This window comes from Hippopotamus amphibius, chromosome 13, assembly GCF_030028045.1.
Source record: "Hippopotamus amphibius kiboko isolate mHipAmp2 chromosome 13, mHipAmp2.hap2, whole genome shotgun sequence".
Taxonomy (NCBI): Eukaryota; Metazoa; Chordata; class Mammalia; order Artiodactyla; family Hippopotamidae; genus Hippopotamus; species Hippopotamus amphibius.
This window is the reverse complement of record NC_080198.1, coordinates 65,833,979-65,856,583: the sequence shown is the minus strand read 5'-3', so window position 1 is coordinate 65,856,583 and position 22,605 is coordinate 65,833,979.

Genomic DNA, 22,605 nt, shown 5'->3' with positions numbered 1-22,605 from the left:
GAGTGAATTTATCCCTCCTAAGATAAGACAGAAGCATTGAATTCTGCAGTTAAGTGACATGCTCGGGGATGCCACATAGGACAACCACCTAGGACAGTGTGAAAGGCAGAGTTCCCTCTTCATAACAGCTGGCTATCCTGGCACAGAGAAGCCAGCTTGGGGCAGGCAGAGGGCACCCATCAAAGAGCAACTTCCAACTAGCTTGCAAAACTGCAGTTATTATGACCTGTAAGTCCTCCAAGATGTAAGTTGTCTAACAGAATATTCATTTAGACCTTAACTTTAGGATCTAAAAAAATCCTCTTAAATTTGGCAAGTATGACAGACTCTAGGTCCATCCACCTCACTAAAAATAACTCAATTTTATTCCTTTTTGGGGGAGAGGAGGGGAAGCTGGGACCAAGTGAGAAAGTAGCATTGACATATATGTACTACCAAATGTAAAATAGATAGCTAGTTGGAAGCTGCTACATAACACAGGGAGGTCAACTTGATGATAGATGATGACCTAAAGGGGTAGGACAGGGAGGGTGGGAGGAAGGCTCAAGAGGGAGGGGATATGGGGATATATGTATAAATACAGCTGATTCACTTTGTTGTACAACAGAAACTGGCACAACAGTGTAAAGCAATTATACGCCAAGAAAGAGCTGGAAAAAAAAATTGGCAAATATACCTTCTAATTTAGCTTATGTCTCCAAATTCTGCCACAGAAACACAATGGCTCACACCCTTAAATATTTGAAGAAACCATATGGTCTGCTCCTCTCTACTTGTTAACCAAACCGGTTTAACATTTTCCTGTAGGACCAAGTTTCCAACACTACTCTCATTTTGTTCCCTGTTTTTCTCTAAACCTTGCAGCTCTTTGCCACATCTGCTTTTAAATGTGGTGACAGTGCTGTCCCAAGTATGGTAAATTGGGACAGTTCTCGGGCCCTGCACTTTGTCCCCCCCCCACGCCAACACACACACGTTATAATGACAGGTGGCTAGGAAATGACTCAGGGGGTGTTGTGTGGAGGAACAAGAAGAGGCTTCCAGCACAAGTATGGGGAAAACCTTGAGGGTTTCAGACATAAGTGTTCTCAGTCAATAAACGCGTCCTTCCTCACCACGGCCGATAGTAGCAGAGTCTCTCCCTCTTTCCGCAGGCTCTTCAAGATGCATGTGTCAAATTAAGATTCCTGTCTCCTTCCAAGTTTATTCTTGATATTTACTGTGACAAGAGATTGCCTATAGATGAGAAGTCGGCACCAAATGTGATTTACCCTCACCTGTCTCACTGCACTAACCACAATGACCCCAAGGGGTAACTAAAATCTCTTTTAACTCTCATAACAGCAAACCCCCTCAAACTCCCGCCTTAATAAGTCATTCTCCTAATGATGCAGCCTGATAGGTGTTTTCCTTTGGACCAGTACTCCAATGCTCACTATATTCAGCTTGAACTACTACAACTCCTGGATCTTTTTTTTTCCGTCTTCCTTCCTTCCTTCCTTCCTTCCTTCCTTTCTTCCTCCCTCCCTCCCTCCCTTCCTTCCTTCCTTCCTTAACTATTCAAACCTTAGTATTTTCTCACAAAACTAGCTGAAGTGGGTTAGCTGAATGTGTGAAGAGGAGAGTTATCCCTGCAAGTTCTGCTTTACACACTCGCCTCTAATGTACTTCATCCTACTCTAACGTGGAGTTTCTAAAAATGCGTTTCAAGTAAATAGTAAGGAGTTACAAACAAAAAGCTTTCTGTGATTAAATATGCATGGGAAAAGTATTAAACCAGGTTCCTTGATTGCAGGACTGTCTGACTATTTAATATGCCGTCATGTCTGTGACTTTCCAGTGGTGTGCATGTAATCATGGAGACTCTTCCTCGTGGAGCATCAAATGGGACAAGTCATACAGGACTGACTCTGGGAACTCTGGCCTAAGTTGTGAAGGTACATCCCCAACAAAGACGCGGAGCATCCCTCACAAGGGACACAGCTGACAGAACAAGTTCCCCCACCCAGGCTTTCCATTCAGTCACTGAGTCTCAATGGTCTAACCTCAGCTGCCACCACATAGAGACAAATGGGGAGAGTCTATAAAATATCCTTAAAGTTCTATTTGTTAGTGATCTAGCATGCAGGAAGGATACTTTCTGTTTTCTCCCAAAATCTACAGTTTTGGATCTTTCATTTGGTCATGAAATATTTATTGAATACACAGTTTGTGCCAGGCAGATAAACCAAGAATCCCAGCCTTTATAGAGATTATATTCTGGTGGTAGAGACAGATAATGAACAGATAATAATGTAAAATATACAGTACGTCAGACACTGAGAATTGTTTAGGAGAAAAAGCAAAGGAAAATAGGGAATGTGGGGGTTGGGAGTAGGAGCTACTTTTCATCGCGTGCACGCAGCAAACCCTATGAATGAAGAAGTGAGGAAGTAAGCCACATGAATGTCTGCTGGAAGAAAATGTCAGGCCGTGGAGATAAGTCTGGAGTTTGGGAGAGTATTCACGGCTGGAATCTACATTTGGTGTGATCAGCCTGCATGTGGTGTTTAATACTGAGAAGCTGGTTGAGACCAGGGAGTTAGTGTACATGAAGAAAAGAGGAGGTATGAGAATTAAGTCAAAAGCTTAAACACTTCGAAAGTTTAAGGTTTGGGGTAATGAGGAGCAGTCAGCAAAGGAAACTGACAGGGAACGGACACTGACAGGGGTGAAAACCCAAGAGAGTGGCAGCCCAGTGAAGACAGAGGGAGTGATGGGCCCAGTGCGGTGCTGACAGAGCAAGTAAGATGCGGTCTGCAAACTGACCTGGACAGAGCAACCTGGAAGTAGCTGGTGAACTTTGAAAAGGGGCATTTCAGTTAATTAAGGAGCACAAACACTCAGGGAGTAGCGGGTTAGAGAGAGAGGGGAAAGAAAATGGAGTCAGTAGGAAGGGATCGTTATTTCAGAGATTTTTGCTGTAAAGGAGAGCAGAGAAATGAAGTAGTAGCTAGAGAGAGGTGAACAGTCAAAACTACTTTTAAGATAGGAAAAATAATAGCCTGCTTCTATGCTGATGTAAATGACTCACTAGAAATGAGAACATGGATGATAATAGAGAAGGGGGAGAATGGCTACAGCAGTGTCCTTGAGTGATCAAGTGAAGGTGGGATCTAGAGCACATGCGGAGGACTTGCCCTTAGATAGGCGCACAAATTCTTCTTCCAAGAGAGCAGGAGGAGGAACTGATTATATGACACAGGTGCAGCCAGGTGGGTATAGTTGTGGTGGGGGGCCATGAAGAAGTTCTCTTCTGATTGCTGCCATTTTCTCTGAGAGAAATGGAAGCATGGTCATTAGCTTAGACCGCAGATGGGGAAGGAGATATTGGAAGAGAAGACAAGATGTGAAATAATCATAAGGGAGTGGAGGTAGTGAATGGACTAGGGAATTTACTGAGGTTATCAGATAACCCTATGGCCCATTAAGAGTGGCGGGTCATGCATTTTTAGCAAGACCAGTTGGTACGGATGCATGACTGTCTCCAGCCAGGCTCAGCTGTGTGCATATGAGCACAGAGTAGGTGAAGCAGTGTATTCAACCATGGTTGTACTTTTAGTAGGTGAAGACAATGAAATGAGAAAGCGGGTGATCATAGTGATGGATAATGAGGGAAGTGATGACGTAACGATTGAGCAAGGGACATTCCGAAGTCAGTAGGAACCAAAAGCTGTAAGTGGTGAAGCGAAGGATTGTTGGAGCTGGGGCACTAGGCAGAATAAGCTGGAAAGATAGAAGATAGTAGTCAGAGGGTGGGATGCTTGGAAGTGAGGTTGTAAAGGGATTGAAATGACTGATAATGACAAGGTCTGGTGTTGTCAAACCCAAGTTCGTGTGCCCAGTGCACACTGAGGCCAAACAAACCTAAATGCCAGAGTCTGGAGCTGAGAAAGTCTATTGTAGGGCAGAGCAAGCAAGGAGAACAGGCAGCTCGTGCTCAGAAAAACCCGAACTCCCCAGTGGTTCTCAGGGAAGAGTTTTTATAGGCAAAATTTGGGGGGAGGTCTGCAGAGTGTGTGACCTTCCTCTGATTGGTTGGTGGTGAGATAACAGGTGGTGTTCCAGGAATCTCAAGCATCAGCCATCTGGTTCCAACCAGTCTGTGGTCCACCAGCTTGATTCAGCCTGAAGTTCCCCTTCTCCACCTGGGTGAGGACCTTGGTTTCTGTAGAAGAACTCAGAGATACATGGTTATGTACATCCCTTGAGAAGGAACCTGGCCTCTGCTTTATCCCTGCACTATTGTTTCTTGGCTGCTCCTCCCTTGTTTCTGCATTCCCTCCTGTCCCTGATTAGTAACTGTTTGAGTCTGCCCTTTGGAATTCAGGGAAGGTCTAGGAGGCTAAAGCCTTTTTCCTACAAACAAGAAACGGGGGCATGGAAAGTCTTTGTACCCAGGAGGGCCCCACAGGGTCCTGCTTGGTTCCACTGGTAGGATATGACCACAGAAGTGAGGGGCAGAGGAATGGTGAAGGCAAGATCTTTGAAATAAATGAGGTCAAGAAATTGATGCCAAAACTTCAATCACCAAGGATTGTCAGGAGCAATGTTGGAGGAGGTGAGTGACAGTTACCTAAGAGTTAAAACTTCAAGGAATGAGGGAATTGACCTTGGCGGCAGGGAAGTGTAAACACTGCAACTAGGAGGCTAGCTAGAGGTATGGGCCTTGTAGCCCACAGCTCAAAGCAGGCCTTTTGGTTTTAGGGTGGAGGAAGCCAGAAGCATCTGGGATTAGCAATGAGCAGCCAGTCATTTGCCATCTTGGCTTCTTTTCTCTTTATCACTTGTACGGTCTATAGTATATCCTGCTAGCTGGGTATTTTAGAGGCTTTTTATTGTCTCTTGGTTTTCTTTTCTTCTAAACTTCTTTTCTTGTTGTGTTCAATTAGTGCCCCAGGGCTCTAATCGTCAGTGCTTCCTGTTTGTGAGAATCACCTGAAGAGGGTTTAACATTAACCCCTAGACTGTGATCCACACTAATTTCCTTGTTCTGGGGTGGGGCCCAGGCATCTGTATTTTTTTTTTTTTTTTTAAGATCTCCAGGATTAAATTGATTCTGCTAGACTGGCAAATTAAGAACGACTACCCTAGGGAAGCGTTTGACAATGTTTAAGTCTTTCTAGTCATATGCCTTTTTACGGAGAACTGCCTGTAGTTTTCAACACATCCTTGAAAACATTCCTGACTCAAGATTAAATCTAAGCTCCTTGGTTTGCTGATGAGAAAACTTAACCTTAGTTGATTTTTTAAAAATCTTTTTGGCTGGAGATGGAGATAGGAATTGGGAAAAGGGAGCCTGTTAAAATCTAGGAAGAACAATTCCCAAAACATCAACAGGGCTTTGAAAGCTCCATTAAGTGGAATCCATGGGGCTAGCCCACCACCCTGTGCATCCAGGATTCTCTCTGTCCTCCCCTCCTGCCCTCTAAAAATGTGAAATGTACCCGAGTAACCGATGCAGGGGCTCTCTCACTGCTGGTTTCTGCGTAGGAGTGTTGCACACACCAGGCTCACTTAGCACCTGTGTTTTATGATGTGAAAACTGCACATCCACCATATGAGTATCACCTCAAATTGTATAATTTTTTTCTCACAAAGTGGAAAAAAGAAGTTTCATAATATGCATGCAACCCCTTCTGACCTCCTGAAGGAATGAAATGAGTTAAGAATGGGGTCACAAAATTGGAGAGCCCTGGAGGCAGAAGCGCTCCGCGACCTGTGGTGGCCTGCACTGCGCTTGGCCTGCGGTGTCCAGGCTCTCGCACTTTCCCTCCTGCAGCAGGGCCAGCTCCAGCCACCAGTGAACTGGGTTTTGTGAGTTTACTTCCTTACGTATTGAAATGCTTGCCAGTGTTAACTCCATGGACCTGGTTCCTTCACCGCAGACCTTAATCCTTTGATAAGGAAGGCAAGAAGGTCTTGGAATCATGCACTTTAATTATAGCCATCATCTTTTTTTTTTTAAGCTCTTTATTGGAGTATAATTGCTTTACACTGTTGTGCCAGATTCTGCTGTACAACAAAGTGAATCAGCTGTATTTATATATATATCCCCATATCCCCTCCCTCCCACACCTCCTTCCCACCCTCCCTATCCCACCCCTCTAAGTCATCACCCATCATCGAGTTGATCTCCCTGTGGTATGTAGCAGCTTCCCACTAGCTATCTGTTTTACAGTTGGTAGTGTGTATACATCAATGCTACTCTCTCCCTTTGTTCCAGCTTCTCCTTCACCCCCCACCCCCACCCACCATGTCCTCAGGTCCATTCTCTGCATCTGCATCTTTATTCTTGCCCTGCCACTGGGTTCATCAGCACCATTCTTTCTTAGATTCCATATATATGCTTTAGCGTACGGTATTTGTTTTTCTCTTTCTGATAGCCTCATCTTTACTTAGCCATCCTTTATCTATTCAGTTGGGATTCTGAGATGCCCAAGTTAAGACATGAAATTTATTTATTTTAATTTGTTAAAGTTTTTACACAAGTTTTAAAGATTACTTTCCATTTACAGTTATTACAAAATACTGGCTGTGTTCCCCATGTTGTACCACACATCCCTTATAGCCTAATTTGTACCTCCCACTCGCCCACCTTCATATTGCGACACCCCCCCCACACACACACACACCCACTGGTAACCACCAGTTTGTTCTCTGTATCAGTGAGTCTGCTTCTTTTTTTGTTATATATGCTAGTTTGCTGTATTTTTTTAGATTCCACCTATAAGTGATGTCATAGAGTATTTAAGCCATGACATTTCTAAGCAGTTAAACAAAGATAATAAGAAACAACTTATAACTTGTCAGGAAAAAAAAGATTCTGGGACTTCCCTGGCAGTCCAGTGGTTAAGACTCCATGCTTCCAATGCAGGGGAGCACAGGTTCAACCCCTGTCAAGGAACTAAGATCCCACATGCCTCGTGGCACGGCCAAAAAAAAAAAAGAAAAGGTTCCGGTGAAAGCAGTAGCGAGAAGAAATTCCTGAGTGTTCCTGCCTTGGCCTCGTAACTGCCATCTCTGACCTGGGTGTTAACACCTACTCATCCCTGCACGTGTTAGGGGGAAATAAACATTGGCAGAGAGAACACGTCCGCAAGTGCACTGGGTGAAAGGGCATGGGGCTTCTCCCTTCCATCTCCTTCTCTCCCTTCCTCCTACCATCGGCTGGCATCCTCCTCCCTTTGCTCTCTCTGCTCATAGACTCTACACCTCCCTCACGTGCTCCCTTGACTCACATCCCCACTCCATCCACTGACTCACGTCCTCACAGTCACCCACGCAGTTGCTCACTTGTGCTCCTTTCATGTCCATTTTTGTCCAGATGCCTTGGTGGTAAGCATTTGCCTGACTCTCAACAGCAGTAACCTATAGGTCTGCAGGCCTCTTGGAGTCTGAAGCAGCCAAACCAACCACAGGTTGACCTGTGACGCTCCCCACTCCTCCATGGTATTTGGATCAACGTTTGGAGGAGCCTGGGATGACACGCATAAATTTAAAGATTTCGGTACGAGGTCTCCAGAGTGGGGGCTGCACGTGAGCGGTCCTTAGGTGCCTCTGGTCCGCGTTCTGTTTAGCCCACGCAGCAACCTTAAAAATACTGTTGGGGCCACATTTTCTTTAACAAAAATATTGTCAACATTTAAAACTAGGAGGTACCACAACTTTTTTATGTAACACTGGGTCAGCCAGGCCGTTATTGGCTGGAGTTGATTAATTCCTGTGCCCCTTTGACAGGGCATCTCCCTAGTTTGCCACAGTCCCTACCACTCCTCATCCATTGCAGCTCCCTGCCTCTTTATTCATTTACCGTCCCCGTCTGGCTCTTAGAGGCACATGTGCTGAGCACCTACCCTACAGCTGCCACAAATGGAATCTAATCCATTCTGACGGGAACCCCAACCCAAAAAAATAAACTACATTTTGTCTTTATTTGGGGTTGTGAAAACCTAAAAGGAAGGGCAGCCCAGGGGATGAGTCTTCCCCAGGCTCTTCGGTACAATAGAAAGAGCATCTGCTTCAAGAACAAACAGTCCTGGGTCTAAATCTAAACTCAGCTACTTGCTAACCATTTAACTTTGGATGACTCAGCCACTAAGAACTCAAGTTTTCTTTTTTAGAAAATGGAGGTATTAACAGAAACGTGTGGTGAGGATAAGGAATAATATGCATAATAAAATACCTAGCATGGTAAACGTTGGCTGCTGGTGTTATCTGCTCCTCCTCCCCTTGCTGGCCCGTGCACATTCTGCGTGCTAGAGTGTACACACACACAGAGCTGGTGACCAGACGTCAGCAGGGAGAGAGCGTGATGCCAGTTACACTGATGATGCCAAACAAACTGAAGGGTATTCAGAGATTTCTTGGTTCCCCGAAGAGCTAGGTGGGCAGAGCTCTTGTCAGAGCAGGTGGCTGTCTGAGGTACCTACAACCAGGACCCTGAAACTCAAACGTTTTGTGTCTCTGCTGTGCTGATAGGCCAGGAGAGAGAGGCCAGGAATCTGGACTAGAGCCGTGGTAGGAGAGGAGGAAAGGAAGGGACATATTTAAGGATTCTGTAAGAATTAAAACTGATTGATGTGTAAGGAGTATGTTGACTTTGTACTCTGTCAGCTTTGCTTAGCTGGAGTTACGTTTCTCAGAATTTCCTTCTCTGTATGGTTCAGGGTCAGGGGTGGCCACAGAGGCGTTTTGGCCTGATTTGCAAGGTGGAAGTGAAACAGCAGTCATCGTGTTGTCACTGATCTTCTGGCTCACCTGGGCAGCGGCTGGCTCACCTGGGCAGCGGCTGGCTCACCTGGGCAGCGGCTGGCCCACGGCCTCTCCAAGTGCTGGGCTGGGCCCATGAACAGCCCAGACCCTGGTTCTAGTTTTTCCTGCTGGTCATCAGAGTTGACTGCAGGGAGAGACAGACATGAGTTCCAGTGTTTCCTTGTAGGTTCTAGTTTATCCTTGTGATCCTAGCTGTCCCTCACTCTTCCCCAAGTATGTCCAGCTTCCCTTCCTGACTGCCAGCCCTCCTGAGCAAAAGTGACCCCACTGGATGGCTTACTGGGGTTCACAGAGGCAGCTGCCATAAAGAGCCAAAAACCTTCCACAGACTTTAACTTCAGCCCTCATAGATCCACTCTGGCAGCTGGTTAGTATTTTTCTCTGGAAATAGCTAATTCAAATTAACATGTACAGTTTATTTTCAGGCCTTTACTTCCCTAGCTTCTCCCATAATTGTGTGAGGTCTAACTCCTACCATCAATTCCTTAGTCCCTAATGTCCACAGTGGTTCTTCTCCCATGAAATCCTGACTGACACAGGGAGGAAGGGAAGGAAATGATGGAAGGTTTCCAGGTCTCTGGCTTGGAAGATGAACCAGATGGATGTACATGAAGAATCTCCAAAAATCAGTTAAAGATGCATATCCAAAGCTTTTGAAAGGAACCCCCTAATGGCTCTAAAAAGAATGAAAGAAGCATTGGATTAATCTCAAGAACCCAGAAATCTAGGGAAGCTCTCATTCCCAACCCAAAACTCATTTTCATAAGGATTCTATCTCCAGGTCACAGATTCATCTGCATTACTACTCTGGCTATTCAAAAAGAGATTCATGTCTAGATGAATTTGTCTTTGGATGTATCAGATCACCACTGCCCTCAGAAATAACAGTCAAAAATATTTATCCCAGGTCCATATTGACACAACTGCCTTACAATTGATCTAGACATTTTATTTTTATTTCTACATGCCTGTCACATACAGTCTCAACAATTCTAACAGATAGAGAAGATTTGCATAGCACGGTAGCTCTGTGACCCTAAGAAGACTAAACTTGATTGGGAGAAGGACTTACAATGGAAGGAAGGTCTCACCATCCTTGTATTCCTCTTATTGAAGGTAAAGAAAATTACTAAGGAGAAATAGCTGATCCAGTTTGAAATGTGATCCGTTTTCAAAGCATATCATGATGTCCCCCCTCGTTTTCCCCTACTGCTCATTAATCACACTGTCTGTGGTGGCTACAGGCTTTTATGGCGGGAAGGAGAGGGAGCTTTGAGAGATGTGCTAGGGAAAGCAACTCAGCATTTGGTTTTTTCTCTGACCCAGAACTGAAGATAAGAGGCATAGCTCACAATCATTGTGTATGTTTAAGTGTAGTTTTTTCCAATTGGATGGGAATGACTTTACAGTGTATGAGCATTTTCTAAGTGTGCAACATATTATAAATTTGTTCCTGGAGTATCAAAAAATTGTTTTGTCAACTGGTTTGTTTTCTGAGAGTTAAAAAAAACATTTTTTTAATCTAGGGGAAAGCTACAAAACTGGAGAGCAAATGAGTATACTCAAATCCATCAACCTCAGAATACATTTTAAAGCATTTTACTGAGGCATGCATTGAATTGAAATACTACTGAGAAAGGTAAAATCTTCCTGTTATCTGACCACTTCTCACTACCTCCACTGCTGCTGTCCTGCCAAGCTCTCATCACCTCTACCTGGAGCATTACAACAGCCTCCTACCTGGGGTCCCTGCTTCCACCCTCTCCTCCTACAGTTATTCACAACACTCTACAGCCTTTGGCTTTGGATACTTTTAAAATATGTCAGATTATATCACTCCTCTGCTCAAATTCCTAGTGGTTTGGTTTTCCCTCGGGGTAAGAGCTAAAGTCTTTGCAATGGCCAAAAAGGCCCCGCATCATCTGCCCTCTGCTAGATCTCTGACTCTCACTCTTCTCCAAATACACTGGCCTCCTTGCTGTTGCTTGAATATGCAGGCACACTGCCTCCCCAGGGCCTTTGCTCTAACTGTTCCCTTTGCTTGGAACACTTGACCAATTTCCCCACTTCTTCAAGATTTTGTGCAAATCTTATCTTCTCTATGAGCCTACGCTGACAGCCTTATTAAATAGCAAACGTCCACCTACTGCCTCACTTCTGATCCATCTTACTCTACATTTTCCTTTTTTTTTCATTATAATGATCACTTTTTAATATTGTATATAATTTACTTATATTTTTTGTATCTTCCCACTAGAATATAAGCTTCATGGGGCAGATATCTTTGACTCTTTGTACACTGATGCAACCAAAGTACCTAGAATTGTGGCACATAGTAGGGGCTCAAAAAATAGTTGTGGAGTTGAACTGAATGCTCATAGCAGTTATTGAGATTCAGCAGTTGTAGTATAATGAGCTTTATTATATGTACAGTTGATCTTTGAATACTAACATGGGTTTGAACTCTGGATCACTTATAGGTGGACTTTTTTCAATACATATGTACTACATACAGTACTACTTATTCCATGGTTGGTTGAACCCATGCAAGTGTTCCCCTGGATATGAAGGGTTATACACAGTTTTCTCCTGGGCAGAGGGTTGGCACCCCTAACCCCCCAATTAGTCAAGGTCAACGGTTCAGAATCAGAAACAAGTGTGCAGAAAGATATGAAAATGATTGGGTTGTAAGAGTTGTCCGTCATATATGACATGATATAAATCAGAATTAAAGTGCTTATAGCTTTTGACTCCAGAGGTGATGGGTGTTGTTCAATGTCACACCAACATCATGGCCACCTTGCTGTCCTAACAATGATAGAAGAAGCTGTCTCAAAATATCAAAAGAGGCAAACAAAGTATGTGTAATAAATTTCCCATAATTTTGGGGGGTGCCACACCCTGACGCATGCAGGATCTTAGTTCCCCGACCCCAGGGAACAAACCTGTTCCCCCTGCATTGGGAGTGCGGAGTCTTAACCGCTGGACCACCAGGGAAGTCCCAAATTTCCCATAATTTAGATATAATAGACTTTAATAGCTATTGAACACTTCCAATGTGGTTGGCACTATGTGAGACGCTGTACATGCTTTAGCTCATTTACTCCTTTCACAGGCCAGCGAGTAGATGTTATGGTTTTGCAAATGAGGAAACTGAGATAGAGAAATGCTCCTCAACGTCCTCAGTGTTACACAGAGAGTAAGTGGACTCGCCTGGACCAGGCTGCCTCCTGAGACTGGTTTCTTTGCTGAGCATACAAATGAAAAAAAATTGCAGGGAATTTGTTTGCTTATTTGTACTTGTAACGTGGACACTCTCACTCTCTCTTCCCCATTCTTCCCCCCTAGGAGAAGATTCTTTCCTTTCAGGATGACTCCTGGGATCCCTTCTGTTGTATAGAATGCAAATAATGAGAAGATGGGACACTGAAAAGACAGAGGTTAATATAGATCCACACAATAAAACTCTGATCAAGGAAGAGAGCGGCAAAAGCCTAGCTGGCTTGAGCTTATGGTATCGTTTTTGGAGACGATTTTGAAGGCAATACTGAAGATAAGATTGGGAAATGAGATTTTAAAGAAATTCAGCTAAGTATGTATTTTGAAAGTATCCCCCCCCCACCACCACCACCTGCACAGCATTTTCAAGAGAGACTATTGTAAAAGACTAAATAGTGTTTATGTACTCTTTGGTTGCCAAACAGTTGTTTCTTTGGATGGAATTCCATATGGGGTTGTATCACAAAGTGTATGTTTTGAAAGGAAGGAAAATGTATCATTAGCTCCACCATCACCCAAGCTCAAAGTCACAAATAGTCTGATGCCTCCTCTATTAGGTATCTATCGAGACATAGTAAATCACCCCAAAATTTAGCGACTAAAACCCACAACAAGCACTTATGTCTCACAGATTCAGCCCCAGGCAGACCCCCGCTACAGGACTTCTGGAATGGGCTCACAACAGTGGCTGGCTTCCCACACACCGGGCAAACCCAGAGAGCAGGAAGCTGACCCGACTTTATGAGCTAGCTTTGGAAGCCACACACCATCACTTCCACCATGTCCCACTGGTCACAGGTCAGTTCCAATGTGAGAGGGACTCACCAAGGCATGAATCCCAGGAGGCGAGGACCACTGTGGGGAGGGGGTCATCTTTGAGACTGGCAACTACACCTCCCTTTTTCTTTCTCCCCAAATCCAAATGGTCCCTGAATACTGACTCTGCTTCCTTTATGGCTTTTTCTCTTTCCGCCATCTTACTCTACATCCTGTCTTGATTGTGTCCTGACTAATGTGATGTCCAGAAGGCCCTAACCCTCAAAGTTCTCTTTCTTCAGCTTCCAGGGACTGTCTGTAGAGTTCTAGAGCAGCATCATTCAGTAGAACTCTCTGCAATGATGAAAATATTCTGTATCTGTACTGTTCAGTGGGTAGCTACTCACCACAGGTGGCTGTTGAGCATTTGAAATGTGGTTAGTGTGAGGAAGTGTGTCTTTAATTGTACTTGTTTTTAATTAATCTAAATTTAAATAACCACATGTAGTAAGTGGCTACCAGAGTATTCAGGACAGTTCTATACTCTATAGTTCTATAGTTTTTTTTTTAATTGAAGTATAGTTGATTTACAGTGTTGTGTTAGTTTCAGGTGTACAGCAAAGTGATTCAGAGATATATATGTGTATATATATATATATTCTATACATATATATATTCTGCTATATAGTGGATCCTTATTGGTTATCTATTTTATATATAGTAGTGTGTATATGTTAATCCCAAACTCCTATTTTATCTCTCCCCCTCCTTTTCCCTTTGGTAACCATAAGTTTGCTTTCTACGTCTTTGGGTCTATTTCTCTTTTACGTATAAAAATCATATGATATCACTTATGTGTATTCAATAGAATCATCTAAAAAGATGATACAGATAAACTTGTATAGTTCTATAGTTTTATAGCATATGGTAGGCATCCCACTGAACAGACCTTCTTTCCCTCTTCTCTATGGCCAGCCGTGGTGCTATAAAAACTGCTCTGTGAAAATCTGAAGTTGAACACTTAGGAACAGAGTAAGGAGAGTGTTATAATCCCCTTACTCAAGAAGCACAAACTGACTCACACTCCTCCTGTGCCCATGAACCAGGCATGTTGGAGAGTAAAAAGATGTGACTTCTGTCTTGAGGAAGGTATGAGGATCTAGGGAATTCAAGCTGCACAGACACCAGAAAATATCTTGGGTTAATATGCTAAGTGAGAGAAAACAGTTAATTTACAGTTGCTATTTACGATTTTATTGTCCCTTGAAAGTGTTTTAATGTAATCCCATGTACATCATCCCCACCATTTCACCATCCCATCCCCAGGCCCTCAGCTCATCTTGCATTTAATCCTCACAAAGACCTATGTATAGATGGGGAAACTGAGGCTCCAAAAGGCTGGGAAACTTACCTAAGGCCCACCCTGTGAGTGAGTAAGTGGCAGAGAAGGGCTTTGACCCCAGGACCATCATGACCCAAAGCTTATTTTGTCAGCCATTCTGTTCCACTGCCTCATTCTTTATAACATGCCAGAATCTGAAGGGAACATATGATTATCAAATGGTTCTAGACCAACTCCCTCATTTTCAGAGGAGGGAATTAGAAGGCCCATGCGTTTAAATAACTTGCAATGATTATTCTCAAGAAGGTCAAATTATCCCTCACCAAAGAAAAGGCAGCAGAACTTTTAGAAATCCCTCTATGCACATATGGGTTATATTTCATTGTACGATATTCCTAAATCCACTTGTTCACAAATTCAAAGTGAGTCTATAGGCTGCCGCTACTGCCATCTGTTGGTTATGAGCAGAGGTGGTACATTAAATGGTTTATAACTATGAAAGTTCTTGTGTTGAAACTTCATCACAGGAACCTCTGCATTCATTTAAAAAAAAAAAAAAAAAAAAAAGTAAAGCGTGTGGAGTCAGATACACCCAGGTTCAAATCTCGGCTATGCTTCACGCATGAAGTGTAACCACTTTCATTCTTGGTTTTCCGTTTGTAAAACGCGGATAATATCTCGTTTACAGAGACGTTGTCAAAATTAAGTAACAAGAATATTACTTTGGGTGAATGGTAGCCAAGATTTCAATGGCTTAACATAGTCTCTTGTAGTGAGTGCTCTGGATCCCTGCGCAGCTCTCCTCCAAGGGGTGATTCCGGACCTAGCTCCTTCCATCGCATGACTCCACCATCGTCAGCTCTGGCCTCCAGGGTCACCAGTATCCACCAACAGCAAGAAGAGAGGGCATGGAAGTTTGTAAGGAGGGGCCAGGCCTGGAGCTACATACATTACTTCTACACCCATTCCATTGGTCAGAGCTCAATTTCATGGCTGCATCTCACTGCTGGGAAGACAGGGAAACATGGTCCAGCAGTGTCTGCCACAGCCATTACTTTTAGTAATAGAAACATAAGCATCCCTTTAGTGCAGTTCTTAATTTTTCTTTATGTATTATATAACACTATATTTTTCTCAATTTTTAGTTTGACGCAGATCTGAAACTAAAAGACAGTGTAGTGTGGTAAAATGAGCAGTGGTCTTGGAGATGTGACTTCGAATCCTGTGTGATCTTGGACATATCACTCAGCAAATCTGAATTCCAGTCCTCATCTGGAGGAGGATGGGGTAAAACCAGCTAGTATCTACGTAGTCTGCCCTCACTCCCATCTCTCCAGTGCTACAGGTTTACAGCTTTGTGCACAGAGGTAATGCAAAACCAAATAAAACATGCTCTGACTCTCAGAGTAGACCAGCAATAGAACACAAGTCTTGGATAGGCTTAGATGGGAAGATTTCTAAAAGAGAAGTCACTTCATGCCCATTTTTGGAGGAGGTGATGGTCCTGAGTAGAGGGAACGGGTATGGGATGCTATGCAAAGAAGGTGTGAAGAGGATCTGGGGGAGGGCGCATGATGAGGGGAAGCACCTGGCTGAAAAGGGGGAATGTCTTAGAATAGGGCTGAGGGTGCATTAAAGATGTAGTTTGATAGGAGGGGGACAGAAAATGTTAATAACAGGCTGCCAGACTCAGGAGGTCATATTTAATCCAAAAGGATCCCAACAGGAAGACAATTATGGTTTTTGTATGGGTGAATGACATCATGAAAATCTGCTAGTCATCGTGAAAAGCAATCCTATTAGATCATAGCTTGGCTGTGGCATAGCACTTAACGTGACAGTACCCCTTATTAAATTGCTGAAATTCTAACGTTTAAATGCTCCATAAATAATATTTCCTTTTTATTTATTTACTTATTTGTTGGCTGCGTTGGGTCTTCATTGCTGTGCACAGGCTTTCTCTAGTTGCGGTGAGCAGGGCTACTCTTCGTTGTGGTGCAAGGGCTTCTCATTGTGGTGGCTCCTCTTTGTTGCGGAGCATGGGCTCCAGGCACACAGGTTTCAGTAGCTGTGGCACTTGGGCTCAATAGTTGTGGTTCACGGGCTCTAGAGCACAGGCTCAGTAGTTGTGGGGCATGGGCTTGGTTGCTCTGGGGCACGTGGGATCTTCCTGGCCCAGGGATAGAACCCGTGTCCCCTGCATTGGCAGGCAGATTCTTAACCACTGCACCACCAGGGAAGTCCCAATAATCTTTCAAATAGGTTAGTTATCTGAATTATATACCCATTTCAAGGAAGAAGAAAGAGTTTTACCTGGTAATAGAGAAAAGATGAGGATGTGGGAAGAATCAAATGGTTTACATTGAAAGAAAGCCCTCATTTCTGTTTTATTTTATTTAATTTTGTTTTAAATTGAGGATAAATATGTAGGTAAGACATGAGTCAGAGCAAACTCAGAAAGTACCTAGAAGCCTTCAGCATTTGAAACATGCTAGCTAGTTTCATGTGGGTGAAGTTTGGTTTTCAGGAAGACAAATTGAAAATAGAACTTGTTTGTTTAGATTTTGCCATTCTCTAGGGGACAGACATACAAGGATGTTTGGCGAACCAAGAAGGGGAAGAATTTCTTCTTGGAAACTGCTGCAGAGCCTTGACTAGGGAGGATGTGGCCCCAGGGCACCCCCTAAGCACACTGGAATGTTTCTCTGGACCAAGCTAGCAAAGTCTGAGCAGAAGTTCCGTCCCGTCCTTCAACCGGGTCTCCAGTAGAGGCCTCTGTCACACCCTTGGGAAACTCTGGAGGACTGAAACATTCCACGGGAAAGCTGTTGATAATGCGCTTGACTCTCCATCAGCTCTAACAAGCTCTTGGGAAGCACTGTTTCTGGTTTTTGTTTGTTTGCTTTTAACAAAAAGGTTACATTTCAGATGGGTAACTATTTGTTATTTACTACATGTGAATTTTTTTTACACAAATGAAATATTCTACTATTAAATAACCATGTGAACTTAGCGAGGCACAAGGCTTTTCTGGGCTTTAGGCTTTGGTTTTCTTCTCTCTAAAACACAGAGACTAGATTATATAATCTCCGAAGCCTCTTCCTGATCTGAAATGATAAATTCTAATTACAACAACTTCCTCTTTCTGGTGAAGTATCATGAAGCCTGAGGTTACTTTATCACATTTTTCTAAATCTCTATCACTCTTAAAATGTATAGGAAAAAGACTGGCAGCTCACTGAGCGTGCACTGCAGCAAGGATCCTCCGTTCAGCACAGCAGCACGTTGGTGGGAGACAGAGCTCAGAGCTATTTCCCTCCCACCCCCACAATAGGGGGGTGTTCACACCTTTACGCTTCTTAGAAACACCAGTGTTTTTGTTGTGGCTATGCAGTAGATTCTCTGACTGAGTGCACTTTCCAGTTTGGCAGTAGTTTATTTGCTATCTACTCTTATTCTTTATCCACTTCCATGTTTTCAAATGGGTTCTACTTCTTTCTCAGAAGGTGATTTCTTCTACAGCAAGACCATATCCTAAATAGAGCAATTTTATATACAGCGTCCAGGACAGAGTATGTGATGATAATGTGACAGTCAGTGATTGGAGCTAGAAAAATATCATAGGATTTTAGAGCTGAGCTAATTTGGTAGCCATCAGCCCCATGTGGCTTTTAAAATTGAAGTTTACTAGGATTGAATTAAATTAAAAATTCGGTCTCTCCATCATACTAGCCACACTTCAAGTGCCCAACGGGCACACGTGGCTAGTGACTGCCACTTTGCACAGCCCAGATAGGGCCCATTCCCATCACTGCAGAGAGTTCAACTGGACAGTGCTGCCTTAGACACCAACTAGTCACAGCATCATGTTCTGAAGAGGTGTCATGGAGCTTGGAAACCACCTAATACACTCTTCTATCCAGGATGGTTCAAATCTTTCCAGGACCAAAGCATTTATCACCTTACAAAGTGGTCAGTTCCATTTTGGGAAAACTTTATACTAGAAAGTTCTTCCTTAAACTGAGTCAAAATCCATATCCCTGTAACTTCTGCTCTCTCTACACACAGAATAAGTGTAATAATTCTCCCACTTAGAACTTCATCAGAGCAACTATGCCACTATTGTGTCAACTTCAACTCCTCTTTTCCAGTTAACCCATGTCCCTGGGGAGGAGGCTGAGGCTGGGAGCAGTTCTGCCTCACGCCTCGTAACTCTGCGACAGAGCTGGAGAGCTGGGACTGAATCCAGGTTTCCACCTGGAAACCTAACTGCTTCCAAGTCTAACAACTACACCGTTAAAGAACGTTTATATATGAGTTTATAGAGTTGAAGTTCTAGGTCTTTTTCTTTCCATTTTGTTGTTGTTATTGTTCTCCATTGTTTTAGTCTCTTTTTTCACCGCATGCTTCCTAAGAGACTCTAGCCTATTTTTCCCCAGTAGAACAAAGATTACAGGAAATCTGCATGAATATTTCAGGACATAAAATGATTGCTTCCCTAGTAACCCCAGCTGCCAAGCACAGAAATCACATTGAATGGCTTGCTTCAGTTTGCCATTTTGAAAACAGTATGAGGAGTGAAGAGGAAGCTGGAAGCACTCATGGTAAATGATCTACTTCTAAACGGTGTCCAGAAGAGAGGATGCTCTTGATAACTGGTCGCTAAGAAAGGGCCTCTACCTCTCCATGGGGCTCTGTGGAGACTTTGCAAGTGAGGTATTGCATTAAGTGCCAGTTACAGCTTCAGATCTGTTTGACAAATGCTCATCAAGGTGTGGGGTCTGTGCTGGGACAACAAAGATGATTGACACACGATCTTTACCCTTCAGTCACTGGCTGGGAGGCCAGGTGGAGCCAGTGAACACTCAAGGACCACTCTAGATGACCCCACTGAGCACTTGGATGCGTGTGTTTCAAAGCAGACAGCAGATCAGTCTCGGAGCTCAGCTGGTCACAAGCAGTTGCTGTCACAGCAAAGCAACTTCTGAGAGTCACTAAATAAGGAGATTCACAAACTAAGCTTCCTAGGGAAGGGGGCTCTGACCAAACTAGCCTGGGCCCAGTAGGAGGTCTGGCACTGCACAAACAGCTATCTTCTCTACCAACAAAAAACTGCTACCTGATTCATTCGTTAAATTTGGCATACCATCAGAAACAATAAGAATGTCACCAACCTCTACCACCAGACATGCCTCGCAACATCCAGTGCTAGGTCCATAGTTGACTCTATGTATATATGCATATATTCTTTGTTTGTTTGTTTGTTTAAAAAGCTTTTTATTCATTTTATTTATTTATTTATTTTTTGGCTGCCTTTGGTCTTTGTTGCTAAGCATGGGCTTTCTGTAGTTCGGCGAGTGGGGAGCTACTCTTTGTTGCAGGGCGCAGGCTTCTCATTGCAGTGGCTTCTCCTGTTGTGGAGCACGGGCTCTAGGCATGCAGGCTTCAGTAGTTGCGGCACATGGGCTCAGTAGTTGTGGCTCACAGGCTCTAGAGCACAGGCTCAGTAGTTGTGGCACGCGGGCTTAGTTGCTCCACGGTGTGAGGGATCTGTGCTGGCACAGGGCTCAAACCTGTGTCCCCTGCATTGGCAGGCGGATTCTTTTTGTGTGTGTGTGTGATGAAAGTGCTTTTTATTAATTCCTGAATTAATATGAATCTCTGATGTTGCCAATACTTGTAAATGTTCACCCTCACTTCTTTAGATTGATACAATTGACATTATTGTGCTTTAGTAGGTTAGTCCTTTCTTTGGTATCAGAATTCACCATGGCTTTGGACATGTTGGATAATAGCATTTTCTTCTTTTATGGCAATAGATGATCATACACAGAACTCTTAAATGATTTCTGAGAAAGGAATAATAAGATAAATATTGAAGGACAAGGGGATTCAAAGATTGGATTCATTTGTTTTTCCTAATAACAAAGCATTAAATTTTAGTGTTGAATTTGCTCGTGACACTTAAAGCTGTTGAGTGGAATGCAGAGCAGGACTCATTTATTTGGGTGGTTTATTTTGTAGAATTAAATCAGGCTTCGGGCTTTCCAAGTGTGACTTGGACTCATGCTTCCACATTTGTTGTGTGGTTCTTTGTGTGGTCCTTTGCTCTGAGGGTGCAGCGGATTAAAGATGGCCAGGATTCTTCCCTGCCTTCCTCTCCACTGCCCCATTAAGAGGCAGAGTCTACTTCTCTGCCCCTCCGCACCCTCACTCCAGGGCTGGCCTGGGATAGCTTTGACCATTAGGGTAAGGCAGAAGTGACACTGTGACGGCGCTGGGCTTTAAGAAGATCGGCCTCTTTGGCCTTGGAAGTGTGGAGCCCTGAGCCACCTTGGAATGTTTACTGCCTCACTGGAGACACCCATGGTGAGCGGCGGGCAGATTCTTAACCACTGCGCCACCAGGGAAGTCCTGTATGCATATGTTCTTGTGTGTATATGCACATAACACATATAAGTAGGATTTTATACAGGATTATTTTATGTATATGTATATGGGCATGATTTTATGGTACACGTTTTACATTTTAATGGTCTTATAACTTGTGCATAAATGTATACTTACGTAATGCATATTTCTCATTGTGACACTAATATAATATTTTTACATAGCACTTGTTATGTATGTGCGTGCACACATACACACTAAGGACATCCCTGGAAGGATACACAAGAAATTTTTCATGGTGGTTACCTGGAGAGAGTAGGAATGAGGATCTTGGGGCTGGAGTAGGGAAGGACACATTTGCATTTCATTTTATAGCCTTCATGTGTTTTAATTTTTTACTGTCTGTTATTGTCAGAGCAACACAAGCATTTTTATTAATACTGGGTTATACTAAGGACACCATCATCTATCTTCACCCTGTTTTCCAACATGAACTCCAAAATGCAAATAGAGTTAAAAGACCGGTTCCAGCCTGGGTTTATCCAGGCACCTTACCTTAGATGACTGAAGTTGCTATGTTTGTTCCCACCTCTGCTGACCTGAGATGACTGGGCCTAAGTTAAGATCAAATGAGATGACACATGTGACCCTGTGACGACATGGCCGTGCCCTGCACACTGTGAGCCCCTCACGCAGGTCCATAGCACTGGCTGCTCAAAGAGTGCTCTCAACTGCCCAGCTTGCCTGACGTCATCTAGGTCCTGGCCCTCTCCGCTGGCTTCTTTTTGGAAAGGGATGTGCATGATGGGGGGAGGGCCGTGAAGCAAGGACAGGGAAAGTAGTGGGAGCAGGAAGAAAAGAAGTGAGAGGGCCAGTAGTGCAGGCTAAGGTAGCAGAGGGTGAGAGAGGAGGCCTCAGAGAGCCTGATGTAATCCAGGCCTCCTTGCAGAAGGGCGCTCTGCTCTGGCGTGAGGCCAGAGCTGCCATAACCTGCCCCTATTCCCAGCTGATGTGTGAAGATCCTTGCTGGGACAACAAGGTATCATTCTAGATAGTTTCATAAGAATATCGTGAATATCGTGTCTCTTTGTCCAAAGGCTGAGCTGCCTCCTACTGTCCTCTGCCAGAGTCCTTTGTTGACTCTCTTGAATCCTCTTATTTAATTATTAATTCAACCAACATCCATTGAGTCTTTCCTCTTTGCTCAGTCCTGTGGATATGAGATGAATATGATAGTATCCCAGCCATCAAGACAATCTCTGTTGATAGCGGGTAAGGACATGGAAATAACAATCGCAATGCGAGGCGTTCAGTGGTACATCAGAGAGCTGTACAGAGTGCTATGACAGTGACTAACTATGAAAGGGACAGGGAAGAGACATTGAAGGGTAGGTAGGAGTTGGCCACACGGGAGGTTTTGAACAGAGAGGTATGAAAATGCATTAGAGATTCGGGGGAAAGTGTGTAATTGGGTCTGACTGAGATACAGCATTAGGGCAAAGTGACAGAGGCAGATCTGAAAAGGCTGGGCAGAGTCAGCTTGTAAATGGCATTTTGTGTCACGTTAAGGAGTTTGCGCTCTGTCCAGTAGACAAGAAAGGGCTAGGGAAGATGGGCTTCCGTTCCTTTGATTTTACATCTTTTGTGAAGGAAAACTTGTATAACTGCACAGTTATTTACCTTTAACGAATTAATAATTTATTCATACTAAGAAACTTTCAACCTACTTATTTCATCACAAAGTGCAGTTGGTCACTGATATTCCGTTTCTCTCAAATATTCGATTTTGGCCACTCAGTATTAGTAAGCGTAGAGCACAGAAGAAATTCTAAACCTGTTGGGACTCAAAATCCCCAGTTTGATAAGTGGATGGGAACTATGATTTTTCTCCCATAAAAATGTAGGTACAAAATATTGTATATAATTCCAGGGGCTTCTTGCAACTCTTTTAAAAATTCCTGAGTTCAGGGTTTATAGACAATAAAATAACAGTTTTGTTTGGACAGTTTTTCTGTTAACAAGGG